The 7,500-nt window shown below is 38.8% G+C and overlaps 1 protein-coding gene across 1 annotated transcript in view; it reads right to left on the bottom strand.

Annotated features, from left to right (window-relative positions):
- Window positions 1–3,725, bottom strand: part of LOC115231185 (A disintegrin and metalloproteinase with thrombospondin motifs 3-like) — a gene marked incomplete at its 3' end in the record, with an annotated part of 34,462 nt that extends 30,737 nt beyond the window's left edge. Inside the window, exon 1 of the mRNA XM_029801261.2 lies at window positions 3,671–3,725. The remainder of the gene's footprint in view (window positions 1–3,670) is intronic.
- Between the last annotated feature and the right edge of the window lie 3,775 nt (window positions 3,726–7,500).

The raw sequence follows: 7,500 nt of genomic DNA, 5'->3' as shown, positions 1-7,500 counted from the left end.
TACAACGTATTTAAAACAACGAATATCCTGATTGTCAACAGTGTCACTTATAGGTTCAAAAGAGGACACAATTACAAATGAGTTCTGGTTTAACTCTCCTACAATGTCCTGCAAAAATGTACATCTCTCTCTCTCTCCTCTCTCTCTCTCTCTGATGACATCAGTGATTGCCAAAAACCTGTCGTACAGTTAAATGCTTCTTCTGAGGGATATTTAGAACGGTCAGCAACATGTGGCTGTAAGGACACCAGATCTTTCCTCCAAGTTTCTGGTGAGTGTTCAAGCGGTGCTCCGTTCTTTAAGAACATCAAGTACTGACAATTTCAAGATGACTTTGATGCCATCAAGAACAGGGCATGCTTCTGCAAGACGAAATTTTTGCCATATCCTGTGGATGCGATGTTTATCTACTAAGATTTCAATGATTCATATTGGTTTCAAATTTTGGCACAAGGCCAGTAGTTTTTGTGGAGGTGGGGAGAACTATGTCAATTACATCGATCCCATCACTCAACTGGTACTTAATTTATCGACCCTGAAAGAATGGAAGGCAAAATCGATCTCGGCGGAATTTGAACTCAGAACGTAACGATAGACGAAATACCTATTTCTATTTCTTTACTACCCACAAACGAAATACCTATTTCTTTACTACCCACAAGGGGCTAAACACAGAGGGAGCAAACAAGGGCAGACAAACGAATTAAGTCGATTATATCGACCCCAGTGCGTAACTGGTTCTAAATTTATCAACCCCGAAAGGATGAAAGGCAAAATCGAGCTCGTCGGAATTTGAACTCAGAACGTAGCGGCAGACGAAATACCTATTTCTTTACTACTCACAAGGGGCTAAACACAGAGAGGACAAACAAGGACAGACAAACGGATTAAGTCGATTATATCGACCCCAGTGCGTAACTGGTACTTATTTAATCGACCTCGAAAAGATGAAAGGCAAAGTCGATCTCGGCGGAATTTGAACTCAGAGCGTAACGGCAGACGAAATACCGCTAAACATTTTGCTCGGCGTGCTAACCATTCTGCCAGCTCACCGCCATGATTTCAATGATTCGCTTTAAAACCAGATCTTTATCCTCCATTGCTTGTCGTACGGCTAACCAAGCTGCAAAATTTCCTGCGGTACCGACTACGGCCCTGGGTTAAAATAATCAGCTGTAGAGCCAAACTAATGACTCCATTAGAAAAATGCTAACACATCCGTAATTGGAAAAATGTCCCACCCAAAATACAATATGTGTTTTAAAAGCTCGGTTTCGCATCAAGAATTTTGCGAAAAAAATACAAATACATACATATGTATTTACACACATGCATACATAAATATACATGAATATAAAAGATGCACACATACACGCGCATATACGTACATATACAGACACACATGCCCTCCCATATTTGTATATATATATATACGTACACACACACACTCACACACACACACATATGTGTATGTATATGTATACACATATACGCCATCTTAACATTGTTAATATTTCAACATGGCGATTTTACGTTGCACGCTGCACCTACAAATTCTGAATTATTACAATGTCGATTATTTTCATTTACATATTTATTTCTACATTTAATTATTTATTATTATTATTATTATTATTATTATTATTATTATTTATTATTATTATTATTATTATTATTATTATTCTATGTTTGACTTTTGCTTTATGTTTGTACAAGTTGGCTCCAAGTCTAACCCAGAGACCTCAAGAGACAACAGGTTGGAAGTTCACGTTGTTGTTATGCCTAGTGTGCCATATATTTGGGGTTTTTTTTTGGTGTTGTACTAGTGAATGTCTAATAAATAAAATTTAAAAATAAAAAAAGTTTGTTTTAAACCTTGAGATTACATAGAAAGTATTTTGCGTAGGATATGAGCAGTTCCCATGAGCACTATCTTTTGAATTTCTGCCATTTTGGGGTTTTCATGGTATCTGAGTTAGGTAGCAACCAGCCCTCAGCCCTCATTATTATTATTATTATTATTATTATTATTATTATTATTATTATTATTATTATCATCATCATCATCATCATCATCATCATCATAATAATAATAATAATTATTATTATTTATTATTATTATTGTTATTATTATTATTATTGTTGTTGTTGTTGTTGTTGTTGTCGTGGTCGTTGTTGTCGTTGTCGTTGTTGTTGCTTTTGCTGTTGCTTTTGTTGTTGTTGTTGTTGTTGGAATATTTGCATTACGACCAGAAGAAGTAAATGATGAGAAAAACGTTTGGCTATTCTTTTAAAGTAAGTATTTAAATAACTTTTTAAGTAAACAAACCGGCACCGTAAGAAGCACAATTATTTCGACTGCTCATACTTTTGATTTGCTTCTATAAATATTTTCTTTTAAGTACTTTCCGCTAATTTTAACGTTTTAGCTCCGTTTCGTTTTTCGTTTCTTATTTTTTTACTTTTATAGCTTTCCTTTTTCGTTGTTTCTTTGACTATTTTTGTCGTTTGCTTTTAATCATTATCGTTGGGGTTTTTTTTCACTTTTTTTGTTTGTCATTTGATTTCTTTTAATTATATCGTTTGTCGTTCGTTTGATTTTGTTTTTAGTTTTGAGTTTCTTGTTCTTGTTTTTTTATTTTTCTGTTTTCACTTTTTCGCCTATTTTTCGTTTTGTCGTTTTTTTTCCTACTTTTTGTCTCTTTTGACGATGTATCTACGATTTTGTTTTTAATGACCCTCCAAAAGTGATGTTGTGTAATGTTTTTTAGAGTAAATGTGTGTGTGTGTATGTGTGTGTGTGATCGTATGTGGTTGTTTTGAGAAAAGAAGGGGACACATTCGATCATTAGTTCTGGGTACACTGTATGGGAAAAAATGGCGGGATGGTCACGGGTGGACATGTAACTAAACATTCCACAGACTGATCAACGATTGACTTTTCTTATTTTCTGAACAAACCTCCTACTATGGACACCACGACAATGACGACGACCACCACCACCAGCACCACCACCACCACCACCACCACCACCACCAACAACAACAACAACAGCAGCAACAATATCATATCACCCACCACCACACAATCACCACCAACCCCCACCACAACTGCTGCTGCTCCACCACCATCTCCTCCTCCTCCTCCTCCTCCTCCTACTACTACTACTACTACTACTACCACTACTACTACTACAACTACCACTACTACTACAACTGCTACTAGCAGCGTCCCCATTAGCATCACCACTTCCGCCATCATATCTAAACAATATCAACATCAACAAGCTAGTAGTAGTAGTAGTAGTAGTAGTAGTAGTAGTAGTAGTAGTAATATAGGGCATGCGCGTCGCTGCATCCACTATTTGTTGGGGATTTCCCTACTCCTGCAACTGATGGATGATTCCTTTGCGTCAAACCGGGGACAACCCTTCACCCATGGGTCTGTCTAGATAGTGGTTGCTAGTAAGGATTTTTTTTTTACGAGGTCGGAGTGCAAAACCCCACCTCGGCCTCTTTTAATCACCTTTTACGACATGCAGGAGGAAACGTCGGGTCTATTCTTTGACATGCTGGCGCCCCCCCCCCCAGCACAAACAAGCAAGAACCCCCCCCACAATATTATTCTGAAAGACCCCCCCCAAAATAATAAAGATAACATCATACTGACCAAAATGTTTATGGCTCCATACGGAACACACCTGCAAATACAGAACATAGCGAAAAATGTTATTGAAAATGCTAGCAAGTTATATATGAAAACATACAATATCTATATAAATAAAAGCGAAATTCCGTCTGTTACGTTCCGAGTTAAAATTCTGCTGAGATCGACTTTGCCTTTCAGCTTTTTGAGGTCGGTGAAATAATTACCAATTGAACACTGGGGCCGATTTAATCGACTCAAGCCCTTCTCCCAAACCTTCTGGCCATGTGTTAGAGAGGGAGAGAGAGAGAGAGAGAGAGAGAGGAGAGAGAGAGAGAGAGAGAGAGGAGAGAGAGAGAAGAGAGAGAGAGAGAGAGAGAGAGAGAGATGCATGTGCGTATGTGCGCGCGTGCCTGTGTGCATGTGTGCTCATGTGTGCTCATGTATGTGTATACAAATATATATGCATGTATATCTATATACAAACATGAATCCATATATGTGTAAATATATTTGTACACACACACACACATACTCACACACAAATGTACACACGCATACACGCACGCACATACACACACACGCACACATACACAAATACATACGCACACACGCACGCACATACGCTCACACACGGACACACAAGCACACTCATATATATACGTACACATGCACACGTAAACAAGCATGTAGAGCATCCATGCAAAGACCACTTCCTTGGCTTGTCTCATATCGGCCAAATGTGACCTAAAACAGCTAATGATGATGGTAAAAGAGGGAGGCTTATGAAACAACACTATTATGTAAGACATAAACCAGGGACTTATGACGTCATATTTTTTAGCGTTAAAATATTGATTTGGGCCGATTTGCCATGCCCTCCACAGGTTCTCTGAGACCAGTGGCTGTAACACGATTAATAATTGTCTTTAGTGATTGTAGGTTGATGGCTGCAGGACGAAAAAAATTTTTAAAAAGCACGAGCAAGAATGGAATACCAGAAGGATCAACGTTCTGTGACGAAAGGAGTGAAGGAGTTAGAGTGGGACCTGAAGGCGAGTAGAGAGCGAGAGAACAGGAGGATAAGAGGACGGTATAGAAGTGAGATGGTAGAGCTTGTCTAAGGTTGAGGATATCAGCCAGTTCAGACAAACGAAGGCCATTGTTGTAGTGGTAGAAAAGCAGAGAGAGAAGCCGGCATGTCTGTGGCTCAAATGCTGGAGGGTTTTCTTGAGCGACTCTATGTCAATCAGTCTGGTGGCTATTTTTCTTTTGGGGACGCCTTGGGATTTTTAAAAACTTTTTTTATGAGAAAATGAAGTGCCAATATATATCTTTCTCTCTTTCTCTTTTACTTGTTTCAGTCATTTGACTGCGGCCATGCTGGAGCACCGCCTTTAGTCGAGCAAATCAACCCCGGGACTTATTCTATCGGTCTCTTTTGCCGAACCGCTAAGTGACGGGGACGTAAACACACCAGCATCGGTTGTCAAGCAATGCTAGGGGGTCAAACAGACACACAAACACACACATACATATATATATACATATATTCGACGGGCTTTTTTCAGTTTCCGTCTACCAAATCCAATCACAAGGGTTATAGCAGAAGACACTTGCCCAAGGTGCCACGCAGTGGGACTGAACCCGGAACCATGTGGTTAGTAAACAAGCTACTTGCCACACCACCCACTCCTGCGCCTATATATATACATATATATATATATATATATATATATATATATATATATATATATATTATTGGTGAATGAAGAAACGGAGCTGAACGCAGATTGAACAGAAATCGTTTTATTCATTCTACACGTGTTTCGAAAGGCACAATTTACCAAAATCCGATTGAATAATGGGATCATATTGTGTCTTTCTCTTCAGGAAGAAATAGGAAATCCGTTGGAAAAAACAAAAACAGAACAGAGGCGGAGCAAAACATTATATATATATATATATATATATATATATATATATATATATATATATATATATATATATATATATATATATGTATATATATATGCGGTATGTGACTAAGTATGTATGTGGATGTATCTAGTTGCATGAATCACTTTTTATTTGAGTGTCTGTGAGTATATTAGTCTGATTGCTTTATAGCCTGTGAGTACATGCCAGGTGCAGTATGTTTATTTGGATGTGTCTCTGCAAGTATGCAAGAGTGTATGTATTTACACGTGCGTTGTAGGTAAAGAAGTGAAGACGCGTGGCTTAGTGGTCAGTGCGTTCGGCCCACGACCATGAGGTCATGAGTTCGATTCCCGGCGGTGTGTTGTGTCCTTGAACAAGATGCTTTAGTTCACATTGCACCGGTTCACTCAACTGGCAAAAAGAGAAGTACCTGTAATTCAAAGAGCCAGTGCTGTCACATTTGGTGTGTGAAACCGAATCTTCCTGAGAACTAGGCTAACCCTTTAATATTTTGATTTTTCTGTCACATGTAAGACTTATTCATTCACATTTTAAAAATTAATTACGCATTAATTTAATTTAAATTAATTACGCATTATCTTGTAGCTTCGAGATTTTGATAATGTGGTTGTTTATTTTTAGAATGACATTGTAGGGTAGGTGTTGAAACCAGATTTGGCTAGTTTGAACATAAAACAAGGAGAATTGTTGAACCGGATGTGGCCAGTTTAAGTGCTAAAAGGTTAAAGGGACACTCGTCTGTGGAATACTCTGCCACTTGCATGTTAATTTCACGAGTAGGCTGTTCCGTTGTTTGGATCGACTGGAACACTTGTTTCGTAACCGTCGGAGTGTCCAGCCGTATTTAAAGATCCACGCCAACTCCTTCTACATTGGCTTTCATTAACACTAAATTCTACAGGGATCAGGTCACTTAAATCTAAAAGAAATGCACAATACTGTTCTTAGGGATGCTAATTTTCAAAGGCTTATCCTCTTTTACGTGGGAGCATGGCCGTCTTAACAGCATTTTAGGTTCTCTGGTAAACAATATCCCTGGAACCTCTCTTTATATAGCCACAGCATACCTAGATTTGCCTTAGGTCCCTAGACTTATGGGATACCAGGTAACAGTACTGTGTGCCTCAGTATTGTGACAGATTTGTATGGAGGTGAGGGATTTACATTTTCAGAACTTATTGCTACAAACCACAAAAAGAAGGATCGACCTCAAGATCTTGTGTCTATTGAAAAGAATATGCTTCAACGCTGAAGCACACAGCCACACAGGTATACAAGCAAAGATCTCAATGGCTGTCAGTCCAAAACACAAGCATGAAATACGGGACCAGGAACTTGCCAGAGTTTGGTGGATACGAATGTTCAAAAAGATCAACGAAAACAAAAACGCTGATTGTTTAGAAACTCAAACAATTTGAACTCGACATCGTCGAACTGAGGGGAACCAGAAGAGCATGAGAAGGTCAGGAGAAGAACCAAAAATAATCAACACCTTCTTTTGGAATGTCTTCTTCCAAGGAAATTCAAGGTGTTGGATTTGTCATAAAGATCACTCGTTTTCCATGGATATCCGAGATCCTTGTCGGTGTCAATGAATGCTTCATGATCCCGCGTGTTTCTCTTGTCAAGACTCCAGAATGCAATTGTCATCAATGCATTCGCTCAGACCTTTGATGTGGATGACAACGTGAAAGAAATGTTCTATACGCAATGGGATCCTATATTTTCCAGCATTCCGAAGGAAAGTACCGAAGTGTACCGAACATACCTTGTGTGGAGGCGAGTGCCTTTGTGGTTAGGGTGTTGGACTCATGAACGTAAAATTGTGGTTTCGATTCCTCGACCGGGCGATGAGTTGTGTTCTTGAGCAAGATACTTCAGTTCACGTTGCT

Source organism: Octopus sinensis, unplaced genomic scaffold (assembly GCF_006345805.1).
Source record: "Octopus sinensis unplaced genomic scaffold, ASM634580v1 Contig17703, whole genome shotgun sequence".
NCBI lineage: Eukaryota > Metazoa > Mollusca > Cephalopoda > Octopoda > Octopodidae > Octopus > Octopus sinensis.
This window is presented reverse-complemented; position numbering and strand designations above follow the sequence as displayed.